The sequence below is a fragment of the Carcharhinus amblyrhynchos genome, unplaced genomic scaffold, assembly GCF_965287045.1.
Source record: "Carcharhinus amblyrhynchos unplaced genomic scaffold, sCarAmb.v2.hapA scaffold_38, whole genome shotgun sequence".
In the NCBI taxonomy this organism is placed as follows: Eukaryota; Metazoa; Chordata; class Chondrichthyes; order Carcharhiniformes; family Carcharhinidae; genus Carcharhinus; species Carcharhinus amblyrhynchos.
Window position 1 is genome coordinate 9813423 of NW_027649779.1, and position 12754 is coordinate 9826176.

A 12754-nucleotide genomic window follows, 5' to 3' on the forward strand; every position below is an offset into this window, starting at 1 on the left:
GAATGTGGCGACTCGGGAATTTTCACAGGAACTGCATTGCAGTGTTAATGTAAGCCGAATTATTAGTGACACTAATAAATAAACTTAAACTGCAGGTCAAGGTGCTGCTGTGACAATGCACCCTCTTGTTTAAACACTCTGCAATGCTGAGACTGGGGAGAGGAGTGAACAACAGGGAGCAGCATTGCAGCTTCTCTCCCCCCATTGAAACTGGGATTGTTGCTCCATCTGCTGCACCATCCCCACCACATCCACTGGGGGGCAATCTGGACAATGGGCTGCAGGCAGACCTCACTGCGCCTGCGCCACAATCACTCACCGCCGGCGGCGGCCATCTTGCGTTGCCAGGGGAGACGGCCAGCGGCCATCTTGCGTTGCCAGGGGAGACGGCGTCCCGCGCGCTGCACTCTGGGGGAATACCCCTCCCGCACATGCGCCCAGGCAGTTACACTTTAATCTTTTAATATTTTGAATGTTGATGATTATTATTCACATCCTCACCCGTCAGACTTTCGGTTCCTTCTCCATTCGGGAAAATCGTTTCTGTTTTTTATTCCGTCTGTTTTTCAATCACACCCGCGCGGTGCGCTCTGGGAAAATACTACAGCACATGCGCGGTTCCACCACCTGCCTCTTTATAAAAATATGTATTTTATTTAATTTTAATTCCGCTCCGGGCGGGATTTCGGGGTGGGAATTTCTCTCACTTTCTACATTTCTGAACCGCCGCTTTTTCCTCGACGGGGGGGAGGGGCTGATGGTGACGTCACTGCAATATGGCGGCTGGCCCCGCCTCTCTACAGGACCCGGATGTTCCGCCAACGAGCAGCGGCCGGGCTGGAGTGGGCAAGAGGTGACACTGGGCGGAGCAGCGCCCGGGCGTGTTACGGCGACCCCCGGTGGTCAGGAAGGGAAATAGCAGCAGCGCAGTTTCTGCCCAAAGGCTTCCCCAGTTCAGCTGCTCAGAGACACTGGGAACCTCTTCAACTGGAAACTTCAGCTTCTCACATTCACCCCCTGTGTTCAGTCATTGTTTAATAGACAACCTCTGTAGGGAAATCAGGAACAACTTGTTCACATTAAAGGGGATGGGAATCTGAACCATTCTGCTCAAAAAGCTCTGCTCGCCCTGAAATTTCAATTGAAATGTTCAAGATGAGAATTTATAGATACAAGTCATGTTGTATGTGGAACGCTCATGATGCCACAATAAGATCAGTACAGACGTCTCACAGGGTTGTGTGACTGGAGAAGATGTCAGAGATGGAATGGTTAAGTATAGAGCTACAGAGTCTGAAGCTCAGTTTTCGGTAAAGAAAAATGGAGTACAAAGAACAAAGAAAATTACAGCACAGGGACATGCCCTTCGGCCCTTCAAACCTTCACTGACCATGCTGCCCCACTTAACCAAAACCCCCTATCCTTCCGGGACCATATCCCTCTATTCCCATCCTATTCATGTACTCGTCAGCTGACTTAAAAGTCACAACTGCATCCGTTTCTACTATCTCTCCCCAGCAGCGAGTTCCAGGGACGCACTACTCTCTATGCGAAAAATCCTCCATGTCCATCCCCTTTAAACCTTGCCCCTCGCACCTTAAAGCATGCCTTCATCGGCCGGGGCATTTTGTTGCTGAACATTATCTGAATCTCGATGTTACCCCCATAGTACCTTCGCTCTGGCCTCGGCCTCAAATGCTTTGTGTCAAATAAGAAATGATAAATTGTTTGATGCAATGCCAGGAAAGAAACTTTCCTATTTTGACACCTCTACATGTCAGCAATCATCAAGTCTACAAGACAATTTAATAGGTTTAGGTGCAGACTAACATAGTTAATCACCATCTGAAACATGCTAGGGTGAGGGAAGTCTGTATGATTTCAGTTTGGTGCTGAATATTGTCAGAATCTCGCTGTTACAGTCATATTATCTTTGCACTGAACTCAGCTTGAAATGCTTTCTCCAAAATCAGAAATGCTGAATTTTATGAAAAATTTCACAAAATTGTGTAAATTCTCTGAGACATGTTGAATTTTGTCCAAAATGTATTTGAGGTTAGCATTTACGTAATATCCTAATCTTATTAAATGATTTTTTTTTTCGAAATAAATAACTTAAAATAGTCGGTTACTGTTCATTAGCAATTTCCTAACATTACTTTCTCCAGAGAAGCTGAAAATATGCTTACCAGCATTTGTCTGAATAAGGATAAAGCAATTAGATACCTTTTTCATCGAAAGTAACAGGGAATTTAAGACCACCTTTTAAAGGTTTGTACTGAGCCAACCAGGAGTGAACCTAGAATTTTCTGATCCGTAGTCAGACGAGTTATCCATTGCGCCACTGGCCCACATGGGAAAGTGGGATGGTTGTTACATATTAGCTCGACGTTTTGAAAGTTTCAGGCAGAAACATTGTCAAAAAGTTTGCGTTAACTTGTGAGGAAAAGGTCCATTGTTCAGATTGTCCTGATTCATTTCCTATCATCCCTAATCGCCCTTGAATTGAGTAACAGCAGTTGATCGGGCTGGCAAATTCTCCTCTCGATTAGGACTTGGTGGTAAATTTAAATGAAACGTCCTTCAGCCAATCCATCATCTGTATTTGCAAATTAAAACAAGGTTCCACCGAGATTTGAACTCGGGTCGTTGAATTCAGAGTCCAGAGTGCTCACCATTACACCGCAGAACCCAACACAGGGTGACAATCTGAAAATCGTGGATCAATACTTGTGCCAATTTGAACAGCAGGGAGAAATATCAGTCCCGTTGCACAATTCATATTTATATTTCCCTTGCTGGTTCCTCCTGTAAAAATGAGTAGGCTACTTTCCAACGTATTAAATTTCACTGTAACTGACCACATTCAAACACCAATGTTTGCATCGAACTGACATAAACCTTACTGCAGTAAATCCACTGAACAACATCAGCTTATCACAGCTCTGCTTTCATCACACTGGAAGCCAATGTGAAAAATATAAACAATTTCAAATCTTAACAGACAGGAAGGAGTGTGTGAGTGCGGACAATCGGCGCTGTGCACATTCCTGTAATCAGTATCTGGGAGAATCAGGTAGATGGGATTCTGGGGGTCTCGTGGTTAGGATTCATTGCTTTCAGATGTCGCAGACTGGCCTCTATATCTGAAGATTTAATGCATTTTTTTAACGTCAGAGTAAAAAGCTTTGGGGTTTTCCTTTATCCGACTTGCCAAGGACTTCTCATGCCCCCTACTAGCTCTCCTAAGCCCTATGTTTTAACTCATTCCGAGTTAACTTGTAACCCTATATAGGTGTTATCAAGTGTTGAAAGTGGAAGTTTGGCCTGGTGTCGCACTGGGTACCAGCTTTGAAGAAATGTAGCAACTTAAAGCTTTTGCAGAATGGCATGAGGCGTATTGTAGTGATATGAGTTGAGTATAAGAGACAGTGTGCAAATAATTTGAATACGTTTTAAGCGTGTTTAAACTGATGTGGTGAAAGCAGAGGCATATTTGGGTGAATGAGGCTGTGTGACACGGGGACTGTTGCAGAGTGCTTGTGTTTTGGAGGAAGGTTGAAAGTTTGAGATGCGGTTGTGAATGAAAGGAAGGTGCTGAACAGCATGAGAGGCTTGTGCGATGTTGCGTGTGAGATTTGAGTGAGAGTTTTTGTGGGCATTGGGGAATGAAAGGACAAAGTAAGGAAATTACAATGCTGCTGAGTGTGAAGGAAGAGAGAGCAGTTGGGGGTAGCACCAGGAAGAGCAGCGTTGGTGGTTCAGTGGTAGAATTCTCGCTTCCCACGCGAGAGACCCGGGTTCGATTCCCGGCCAATGCAAAGCTTCTTCTTTCTCCGTTCACTCTGTATATTGAAGCGAATTTCCTGCCAAAATTGGGGGGAAAACAAGGGAAATATTAAGTCTTGGAACTAAATCCTGAGGGAAATGGATCACAGTATTCGGAAGGTGGTGCAGTTGTGAATGGTGTTATTGATGATTGAGTGGAAAGTATTGGATCGTTGAGCTACTGGTGGTTAGTTCCCTTTCCTGCCTGTGATAAGAGACATGGATTTATTTTACCTGCCCGTTCACAGGAGAAACACACTACAGCAGTGCTGCAGGATCAACGGAAGTAAAGAGACTTGTATAGAATTGCAAACAGTGCCGTCATGCTGCAGTTCTGGAACAGGTTTTCCGAAATAGAATTGTGGTCATTGACACACTAGTTTGGACTATATTTAACTGCTGTTGCCTCAGTTTCTGTGGCGCAATTGGTCAGCGCGTTCGGCTGTTAATTGAAAGGTTGGTGGTTCGAGACCACCCAGGGACGGAATTTTGCTATTTTTCTCACTATCAGCATTCACGGGTAAATAGTTGCCTGCTTCAACTCAATGAAAAGTCTGGAACGACGAGAGAGAGTTTGGCAGTGCACAAGCTGAGACATTGTATATGCCTCTGATTCTGTGTGTGCCCTTGTATCTTTCGAGTTACCAGGATCTCTATATGTCTGCGTCTGAATCTAGTGTGCCCCTGCATCTACATGTGTCCCTGAATCTGTGTATGCCCCCCTGTATCTCTGTAGGCTCCAATACCTGTGTGTGTGTGTGTGTGTGTGTGTGTGTGTGTGTGTGTGTGTGTGTGTGTGTGTGTGTGTGTGTGTGTGTGTGTGTGTGTGTGTGTGTGTGTGTCCTTGTAAATGTCTGGTTCTTTGTGCCTTTTTTAAGACTAAACCGTGAAAATGTCTGACAAACGAATTGCAGAGGGCAGCAATGTTTACCCACTAAGATTCTGAACTTGATTAACGTCTGATAACTGCATGGAATTTACAATTTGAAGTTTCAAATAATCCCAAATTCAATCTCCAGACATTATCTCCCAATGGGAAATGAAGAACACGGTTTGTCTGCGGTGCCTGGTTATAAAAAGGGCGAATACGCCAGCCGAGATCCTTCTATAAACTACAATCTCGGACAATATCGTTCAATATTCATATTTCAGTAACCTGTTCGCAGACTCACAAGCACCAGCGCCTGCAGTCGCTGTGGTCCGCCAGCAGATGGCGGTGATGTATCATTTTAATCACAAGGTTAGTGCAGCAGGTTTGAGGAGATATTTGAGGAAAATGTATTTCCCTGTTTCCATGGAAAGGGAACAATCAGTAAAGCAATGGCGTTAATATCTCTGTCAGTAACATTCACAGGGAAATCTGGCCGAAGGATAGTGAATTTAATACTTGCATTCCTATTTACCTTCCCGCTAGTGAACATGTCGATTACCAGCTAATTATTGAATAACCTTACATTTTAGTGATTTAAAAATTTGTCTATTTTATCATGCAGACATTATCAAATAATATTTCATTATAATTGGATACATGCCTCTTTTTCGCTGGAATTTCCATTCCTCGGCGCTCATTTTTTTCCTTAGTCCGTTCAGAAATCCAGCCGAACCCTGCCTCTATAATATGTTCTGTGTATATGTAAATATAATTCCTTGTTATAATTTTTGACTTCAGCACAATTCGAGCCCTAACTCACTCTGACCTATAACACAATTTCATCCACAGAATTATATTGCACTTTTTAGTTAATATCCATCTATTCTTCTCACTCACTCTTTGTTCGATTCCATCTATTAGACACATTTGATAGAAAAACAATTAGTGAGAAAGTGTCTGCTTTATTAGTGATACACGGGTGTGTTCAGTACTGCATGACATAGAGCCGAGCACAATAATATCTGAGATGGAGCCTAATGTAACGTAAGTGAACTCTTGACTAAGTAATAATAGTTCAGAGACGATGATTTGTAGCATTTATCATGGCATGTCCACATGTATTAATAAATGAAGCGGCATGTAATGTAGTGTAAACAGTTGCAAAGTCTATTGCAATAATGATTCAAATGAGTCAAACGCAGTATATAAAGAGACATGGCCTAGTGCATTACTGTACAAGACTGCACCAAATGTGTGATTGTAGTGAACACTGCCATGAACAGTCATAAATGAGACAGGGTTAATTGTAGCCCTTATAGAAGCAAAGCCCAGTGCATTCATAACGAAATTAAGCTTCAGATTGCGTGATCATTGGTCACAAACTGGTTTAGAATATACTTAGCTGCTGTTTCAGTCTCTGTGGCGCAATTGGTCAGCGCGTTCGGCTGGTAACTGAAAGGTTGGTGGTTCGAGACTACCCAGGGACGGAATTTTACTATTTCCTCACCATCAGCATTCACGGTTAAACAGTTGCCTGTTGGCAATGTGTCCGTGGGTGCCAATAAAAAATAGGTGTGAATTGTTCCCGGCTGTACTGTTATCTGGTATTACCAACATTATATAATGACGATTGACTTCAAGCATATTACATATAACATTGTATATACATATACACATATATATATCTGTACACCATTACATATATATATAATATATATGTGTAATTATACCTTGAAACATAAAAAAAATACAATTGAAAAATGAACTTGTGGCTGAGTATTTGTTCCAATTCCATATTCCTGTTTCCATTCATTCCTGGATAGATCATAAATCTGTCGAACCCAAACTGAAATGTGTTCAATGATGGAGCATCGGAACCCTCTGGAGTAGAGAATTCCCAAGATTCACCAGCCTTTGAGTGAAGCAATTTCTCCTCATCTCAGTCCTGAATCATCAGCACCTTATCCTGAGATTGTGTTCCCGTGTAGAAATAAAACAAAAGGCAGGTGGCGCATGGATAAATTAATATTTTTGAATTTGCCAGTTTCCCTGGTGGTCTAGTGGTTAGGATTCGGTGCTTTCACCGCCGTGACCCGGGTTCGATTCTCGGTCAGGGAATGTAGATTTATTGCTGTACAACAATCCTGCGTTACTTCCCGGTCTGCACCAGTTCTGTCCGAATCAGCATCAGGGAGATTTCCTCTTTAGCATCTGAATTGCGAATGTCACATTTAAAGAACAAAGAAAAAAGGGAGCGACAGGTTACAAAGCGCTGATGACACAAATGCTGAGATTATTCGAAGAAAAATGAAAATGATGCATCAATGATTGGGTAGAAATCAATGATCCCTTAGATGCTTGTGAGACGAACGCTTTTAAATTTTGATGTTGGGGATAAGTTGTACAATCAGATTGAAAGTAACGGTTATCTTCCTGAATTCAGTGACATGGGCTCTCAGTCTAACCATCGGAACCTGCAGCAACACAGCGCAGTTGAACATTGCAGGCCGGCTGATTTGCTCCATTAGTTTTCCAGTTGTTTCTGTAGTGTAGTGGTTATCACGTTCGTCTCACACGCGAAAGGTCCCCGGTTCAAAACCGGGCAGAAACAATCGTTAAGCTTGCTTATGTCGGGGAAGGGAAATTATTTGGTCTCAGTTTGTTGCTGCACATTATCCGAACCTCGATGTTAAAGACATGTTATCATTTCTCTGATTTCATCCTCAAATACTTTCTGTGAAATAAGGTGCACTGACGGGGAAGTTCGATTTTGACACCGAGCATTTATTCGCATCTCGTTCAGTCTCCAACAGAATTTAATGGGTTTATAGGTGCAGACGAATATGGTTATTCACTATCAGAAATTTCTGATAGTAATGTCTGCTCAAACAGACAGATACAAGTAATACTGTAAGTGAACTAGAGGAAAAGGCGCACATTTCACAGAAGAATCGCATGACGAAAACGACACTGCACACACTCCTGCATTCAATCTTACAAAAGCAGTAAGGATCAAAATTTAAATCCATTTCGCTCGCGTTGGGATTCAAACCCGCACCTCCACGGAGATTGGAGCCTTAGACCGCTCGGCCATACAACCACATTGACGTATGTCACAATCATATTATTTAATGGAAATGTTACTGAAATTCGCTTAAAGAAATGGAGTTGGGAAAGGCCATCGGGAGGATTGAGCCTGATCCTTCTCTGAATCAGGGCAGCCTGAACTGTGTAACAAACAGAAATCATCTCACTTTAGAAACACAATGAACTGCACTGAAGGGACACCATCATTTAAACTGCCCTTAAGCTTGTCGTTTCTTAATTTCCTGTTGCTCTGTTTTTTGAAGGGAAGTAGTGGGGGCGTGGAGATGGCCTTCGCGTGATGTTCGTCTCCATCGAGTATACACTGAAGGCTCTGAAGAAGATGTCACAGCTTCTGAACTCTGGGGACTTACTGGGGGTGGGAGAACACTCTGACTGCCGGGTCCCGGAGTAACAAGGTAACACTGAGCTGGTGATGGCGGAACCCGGGTGTTCCAATGGTGCAACGCCATCGTTTTCACCACCATGGGCTCGATGACAGATGTCAAGTGTGGAAATAAGCAGAGTATGTTTTTATAATGAGAAACCTGCCTATTGTGTGACGGAAGAGAAGGAAGAGAAAGGCTAAAATGACGATGATCCGCTGATTGGGAAAGTCACTGTCAGCTTCCCTGTTGGATCAGTGGTTTGGATTCTGCACTGTGGCCACAAGTTTATATCACTTGTGTGTGATATAAACATGGCAATGTGAAGGAGAAACTTGTATTTGGTGAATAAAAAGACAGAAACAGAACAAAAGGCAGGTGGTTCATGGATAAATTAATATTTTATAAAGTATTTATCAGCTTCCCTGGTGGTCTAGTGGTTAGGATTCGGCGCTTTCACCGCCGTGGCCCGAGTTCGATTCCCGGTCAGGGAATGTAGATTTATTTGCGGTACAACAATCCTGTGTTACTTCCAGTTCTGGAGGGATGAGGGAGATTTTCTCTTCAGTACCTGAATTGGAAATGTCAGATTTAAAGAACAAAGAAATAAGGGAGCGACAGGATACAAAATGCGAATGATTATCGGAAGAAAGATGAAAATGATGCATTAATGAATGGACAGAAATCATTTCTCCCTTAGATATTTGCCAGACGAACGCTTTTCAATTTTGATGTGAGGGATAAGTTGTACAATCAGATTGAAAGTAACGGTTATCTTCCTGAATTCAGTGACATGGGCTCTCAGTCGAACCATCGGAACCTGTAGCAACACAGCCTAGTTGAACATTGCAGGCAGGCAGGTTTGCTCTATGGTGTTTCCAGATGTTTCTGTAGTGTAGCGGTTATCACGTTCGCCTCACACGCGAAAAATACCCCGGTTCGAAGCCAGGCAGAAACAATTGTTAAGCTTTCTTATGTTGGGGAAGGGAAAATTGTTTGATTTCAATTTACTGCTCAACATTATCCGAACCTCGGTGTTAGAAAACATGTTATCATTGCTCTGACATCACCTTCAAATACTTCCTGTGAAATAAGGTGCACTGATGGGAAAGTTCGATTTTGACAACGAGCATTTATTCCCATCTGGTTCAGTCTGCAACAGCATTTATTGGGTTTATAGTTGCAGACTAATATGGTTAATCACCATCTGAAATATCTGAGCGTATTGTGTGCTCAAACAGACAGATACAAATGATACTGGAAGTGTTTGCAGTCTCGATGTTGTGCTAGTTGTTATAATTCACACTCAGTTACTCGTTTGAAAAGAATAAATATTGAACTCGGAAACTTAACTCTCTGTCTTCCTCCACTTTTGTTGCAAACCCTGCTGAGAAATTCCAGTCCTTTCTGTTTTTATTCTAACAGGAATCATAGGAGGAGAAACAGACCACTCGGTCCATCGAGATTTCCACCATTCAATACCATCATGACTGATCTTGGGATAAAATTTCGTTTCTCCAACAGCTCCCCGTATCCCTGAATTCTCCAAGAGATCAGAAACCTGCTTATCCCGACCTTAAATGTGCTCGATGATGGGGCATACATAACTGTCAGGTACAGAAAATACCAAAGATTCTTGCCCTTTGAGTGAAGTAATTTCTCCTTATCTTAGCCCTAAATGACCAGCCGCTGATCTGTGCCGCAGGGGGTTAGATTCCCGACCAGCAGAGAAAAAGAAAATCTCTCAGCCTCCAACCTATCAAACCGAATCAGAACTGTGTAAGTTTAAATAGATCACCGCTTATTCTTCTAAACTCCAGAGAATTTCATCACAGGACAACTCACTGACCCCAGGGAACAATCTGGTGAACCTTCTCTTTACCGTTTCTAATGCAAAGCGTAAACATTTTTAAATGTGACTGTCACATCTGCGCAGAATATTCAACCTGGTTTCCACAAAATCCTGTGTAGCAGCAGAAACACCTCGTTATTTTTAAACTCCAGTCTGCCGGCAATGAGAACAAAATGTAATTTCCCTTCCAAATATCTGCTGCACCTACATGCTAACTTTATACATTCCTTGTACAAACGCATCTATTCCATTCTTAATATCAACATTTATATTTATCAGCTCGTCAAATATGTTCTGCTCTTTCGATTTCTTTTCACGACGAAGAATATCGTTTCGATTTCCAAATTAGCACCTAATCTGCCCCTCCACTCATGAGAGGACTCCGTTTCGCCTCCCACTCTATTTGCCTTTTTCCAACAGTTTGTATTAGCTAAACTTTGGACGGAGGCTCCAGCGAGAATTGAACTCGCGACCTCTGGTTTACAAGACCAGTGCTCTAACCACTGAGCTATGGAGCCAAATGCTGCCAGCACCTTCCGGCACTAGTAAGATTATCAGTGGATTGAGGAGCAGGATGGGGTTTGAAGTGGGGGATTTTTGATGAATGTGGAAATGTCTGAGGTGGAGAGCAGGAAGTTAAAAGACGCAACTTGGAAGTGACATGATTTGACATGTGAGCTGTGTGTGTATCTGACATGTATGTTGTGTATCTGACATGTATGTTCTTCAGAGTTTATCGTTAGTGTTGCACCTCTGACTTCTCCAGCTCCGCTGCCAGTTCATCCAGCTGGAAGATTTAGATGTTGTTCCCTTCACAGACGCTGTGGGGCGATTGATTTCTGTGTTTCTCCTGAGAGGAGAGATTCAGTGGGATGAGTGTGTTCGCTCTGGAGTTTAGAATAATCAGAGATGATCTTATTGAAACATCTGAAACTGGGAAACAGTGTGACATGAAAATCTTGAGAGGGTTTTTCCCTCCGCCTCCTCCCCTGGCTAAATTATTACGAACAAAAAAAAGGTGAATGATGTAAGAGGAGTTTGGAATGCTTGGGAAAGGTGAAGCTAAGAATTGAAAGATGTGAATGATGTAATTGATGATTGAGAGGGATGGATAGAAACTTTGGGGATTCTGTCTCAGAAAGGACAGCAAAACTAAAGGGCACAGCCTCAAAATAAGGGGGGGGGGTGCAGTTTAGAACGGAGTTGAGGAGGAACTTCTTCACTCAAAGGGTGGTGAATCTCTGGAATTCTCTGCCCGTTGAAGTGGTGGAGGCTGCCTCGCTAAATATTTTTAAGACGCGGGTAGATAGGTTTTTGGTAGGCAAGGGGATTAAGGGTTATGGGGAGAAAGCGGGAAAGTGGAACTGAGCCACTTCAGATCAGCCATGATCTTATTGAATGGCGGGGCAGGCTCGAGGGGCTAGATGGCCTATTCCTGCTCCTACTTCTTATGTTCTTATGATTCATTGTAAACTGAAATCTGAACAAACTGAGACACCAAATGGAAAAGCCATATTTTCTCCATGCATTTCAGGTTAAGGAAAGGATTGGCGCATATGTGCCCGGCTAGCTCAGTCGGTAGAGCATGAGACTCTTAATCTCAGGGTCGTGGATTCGAGCCCCACGTTGGGCGTTAATATTTTTTAGACTTTGCCTCATTCCTGGGTGAATTCCAGATCTCTGTTCCCCCAGAAGTGTCACGGCTCAAACTGAGTCCCTCTCTCCTTTCTACCTTGTTCATCTCACAGCTGTGAATGAAAACTGCCTCCAGATCACTGGAAGGCGGTGAGTTTAGCGCTGAACTTTCCGAGAGATTTTGTTCTCATTTATTATGAGTTTAAAACCCGGATCTGCGAGATTGTGTCAGTGGAAACAACAATCTTCTCCATTGTAATTCAATCACTCCAGCCTTCCATCCTATCAAAAGACTATTTGTTCTTTCCTCCTCCTCTCTCTCTCTATTTTCCTTGACTCTGTACTTGTTTGTAAACTATTAAAGCATCCATTTCTTCCAGTTAGGGTCAAAGATCAGCAACCTGTATCATTCCCTCTCTTTCCCTCCACAGAAGCTGTTGAAACTGATGAATCTTCCAACATTTTCCGTTTTGAGGTGGGATTTGCAGCAACGACAATTCCTTCTTTTGGATCACAGTGGATCACTTTTCTCTGACTGAACCATAACTGTCTCAATAGTTAAAGGGCTCAGGTTTTAAATAATAAGAGCCCCGGATATGTCACTCTTTCTGACATGAAATGAAACAAAATGAAAATTATTAATTATTTCATAACATGCTGCTAACACAATATAGATTTCATTGTCAGTATTTGTTGTCCATCCCTATTTCCCACTGAACTAACTATTTTGTTGGGCCATTTCAGAGGGCAGTTTAGACTCAATTACATTGTCTTACATTCTCTCTCCAGAGATGCCGTCATGCCTGGTGAGATTTTCCAGCATTTTAAGTTTTTTTTTAAGTTCCAGCATCTGCAGTAATTTGCTGTTGGCTGAAGGAGTCATTCCTGTTCTATCAAAACAATTTTTCTTCCCTCGACAAGCCGTTCTGGAGAATTTGAAAAACGCTGCAATGTACCGGTCAGATTAACGTTACTCCGTGCATCTTCCCTGGTGGTCTAGTGGTTAGGATTCGGCGCTCTCACCGCCGCGGCCCGGGTTCGATTCCCGGTCAGGGAATGTAGATTTTATTGCTGCCGACCAGCACAAGATTTAGGAGG

At 42.8% G+C, this 12754-nt stretch overlaps 10 non-coding genes across 10 annotated transcripts; 9 read left to right on the forward strand and 1 right to left on the reverse strand.

Annotated features, from left to right (window-relative positions):
* The first annotated feature begins 3750 nt into the window (after positions 1–3750).
* Positions 3751–3821, forward strand: trnag-ccc (transfer RNA glycine (anticodon CCC)). Its single transcript has one exon. It is a non-coding gene; the product is annotated as a tRNA-Gly (tRNA).
* A 417-nt stretch (positions 3822–4238) lies between these two features.
* On the forward strand, positions 4239–4312 carry trnan-guu (transfer RNA asparagine (anticodon GUU)). Its single transcript has one exon. It is a non-coding gene; the product is annotated as a tRNA-Asn (tRNA).
* A 1800-nt stretch (positions 4313–6112) lies between these two features.
* trnat-ggu (transfer RNA threonine (anticodon GGU)) lies at positions 6113–6186 on the forward strand. The gene has a single exon. It is a non-coding gene; the product is annotated as a tRNA-Thr (tRNA).
* A 559-nt stretch (positions 6187–6745) lies between these two features.
* On the forward strand, positions 6746–6817 carry trnae-uuc (transfer RNA glutamic acid (anticodon UUC)). The gene has a single exon. It is a non-coding gene; the product is annotated as a tRNA-Glu (tRNA).
* A 420-nt stretch (positions 6818–7237) lies between these two features.
* Positions 7238–7310, forward strand: trnav-cac (transfer RNA valine (anticodon CAC)). The gene has a single exon. It is a non-coding gene; the product is annotated as a tRNA-Val (tRNA).
* A 1281-nt stretch (positions 7311–8591) lies between these two features.
* trnae-uuc (transfer RNA glutamic acid (anticodon UUC)) lies at positions 8592–8663 on the forward strand. The gene has a single exon. It is a non-coding gene; the product is annotated as a tRNA-Glu (tRNA).
* Positions 8664–9053: 390 nt separating this feature from the next.
* Positions 9054–9127, forward strand: trnav-cac (transfer RNA valine (anticodon CAC)). The gene has a single exon. It is a non-coding gene; the product is annotated as a tRNA-Val (tRNA).
* A 1339-nt stretch (positions 9128–10466) lies between these two features.
* Positions 10467–10539, reverse strand: trnat-ugu (transfer RNA threonine (anticodon UGU)). The gene has a single exon. It is a non-coding gene; the product is annotated as a tRNA-Thr (tRNA).
* Positions 10540–11581: 1042 nt separating this feature from the next.
* On the forward strand, positions 11582–11654 carry trnak-cuu (transfer RNA lysine (anticodon CUU)). The gene has a single exon. It is a non-coding gene; the product is annotated as a tRNA-Lys (tRNA).
* A 987-nt stretch (positions 11655–12641) lies between these two features.
* On the forward strand, positions 12642–12713 carry trnae-cuc (transfer RNA glutamic acid (anticodon CUC)). The gene has a single exon. It is a non-coding gene; the product is annotated as a tRNA-Glu (tRNA).
* The last annotated feature ends 41 nt before the right edge of the window (positions 12714–12754 follow it).